The sequence below is a fragment of the Monodon monoceros genome, unplaced genomic scaffold (assembly GCF_005190385.1).
Source record: "Monodon monoceros isolate NGI ecotype Baffin Bay Population unplaced genomic scaffold, NGI_Narwhal_1 Super_Scaffold_20, whole genome shotgun sequence".
Lineage (NCBI taxonomy): Eukaryota > Metazoa > Chordata > Mammalia > Artiodactyla > Monodontidae > Monodon > Monodon monoceros.
Window position 1 is genome coordinate 5,368,596 of NW_021703777.1, and position 2,153 is coordinate 5,370,748.

The window sequence follows — 2,153 nt, forward strand, 5'->3', positions numbered from 1 at the left end:
GGCGGGGCCGGGCGGGCCGGGGCGGGGCCGGGCCCGGGCCCGGGCCGCAGGCCTTTGCAGCCTGGACCGCGGGGTCCGAAAGCCGCCGAATTTCCTGCGTCTTGGGAAGTGCGTCTCACTCCGCAAAGAGGGATGGAGAGACTTTCCTGCAGCTGTTGCAGGATCTGGGACAATTCCGCGGAGGCGGAGACTGGTAGGAGGGATGACAGGATAGGGAGATGCCTGATGGGCCGAGACCGTACACATCAGAAACTTGAGCCAGGAATCCTTGAGCAGGCACTTCTAGTAGACTTCCTTAAAGTTAAATGGAGTTCCAGCCGTGGATAGACAGCAAGCACGATGACCATCCATCTCAAAACGATTACAACTCTTCCATTTTTTTTTTTCCTCCAAAGCGCTCCCAATTTAAAGAGAGCACTAATCGTGGAAAAAGTGTTGCTGCTGGTTGATGTGGTTGATGTTATAGTTGATACCGCTTCGCAGAAAGGGTGGGATGTAATTAAAATGACTAACTTGGCCTGAGAAACCATAATTCTGGATCATAAGGAAGGCAAGGAAGAAGTTCTTAGGATTGAGGTAGAGATCAGAATTTTCTGGTTTTCTGTTAGGACTTCAACTTGATGCATCCACCCCTCGAGTAATAATAAATAATAATCGTCGTGACCACTGATTAAGCATGCATACGTGCCGGGAACTGTACCAAAGACGTTATCAATTATTCACGGAGTTTTACTGTGTGCCCTCCACAGTACTAGACGTTCATAGAAATTAAGACAAGAATAATGCATAGTCTCTGGAGCTTACAATTTAATTGAAGTGAAAAGGTCAACGCACAGGAGATAACGAGAAAGATATTTGAAATGTGAAAGGAAGTTAAATAAGATTGATTGGCTGTATCATGGAGACCTTCCAAAAAGAGGCCGGAATTTAAACTCGAGATACTATTCTCTAATGCAGTGATTAAGCAGAGCTCAGTGTTCCCAGCTAAATAGACCTGTGTTCAAATCTCAGCTCTACCATTTCCTTGTTGGTGTAACTGACTTTGGGCAGAGAGTCTAACATACCTAAATTTCATTTTCCTTATCTATAAAATAGAGATAAAAATACTATCTCATTTAGTTCATGTGAACATTAAGTTTTTATGCAAGAGAATGGCATGTGTCATACACATTCACAAAACTATTTGATAAATAGAACAACACATGGACATGAATAAAATGATACTTCAGTGATGATCTTGCAGAGATATGCATATTAATTTAAGAAGAAAAGAAATTTGAGTCAGAATACCCTCCAGCCAGCCAAAAAGGTTTTGTATTTTTCCAGGAATTGAGTGATGAAAGTCTGAACAGAGGCTAGAGTCAGTGAAATAGAGTAAAGGAAATCCTCAGCATCAGAAGAAGACTCAAAGTACTCTAAAATGTCTAACAAGGAAAGTGGAAGGAAGTTGGTATTACTGATAAAGATGGAGAAGTTGGAACAACATAATGAGTTTGTGATGTTGAGTTTGAGGAAAAACTATACAGTCAATTGAAAAATGCCAGCAGCCCTTTGAAAATATGAGAATGGAGTTGAATAGAAAGGCTAAGACCAGAAGCATAGGTTTGGGAACAATTGAAATACCTAGTTGTTCACTCCGTGATCATTTACTTACTAGCATGCCTATGCACTGTGTCATGAACTGGGCATACAGGAAGGTGAAAAACACAGTCCCTGCCCTTAAGTAGCTAACAGTTTAGTAAAAAAGACAAGTTGGAAGCAAGCCATAAGTACTTTAGTAGAGAAATGTATTATAGTACAAGCATGTACTACAGAAGAGGGATGTACCAAAGGAATACGAAAGAGAGAGAAAGCGATGGGAGAGTGAAGGAAGACTTTTCAACAAGTATGACATTTGATCTGGACTTTTAAAGAGAACCAGGAATCTAAGAATCTAAGAAAGTAGAAGAACTTCATATTGATGTTGATCTGAAACAAATGAACTGATATTTCTCCAGCAAAGATGGGTTTATTCAGGATCAGCAGAGAATTGCAGTTCTGGGTCTGTAATCATGGCAAACCATATGCATGGCAAGGGAAGGAGACTGCTTTTATAGAGAGGAAAAGGAAGTTGGGAGGGATGTAATAAACAAAGAATCCATGGCTTGGCCAAG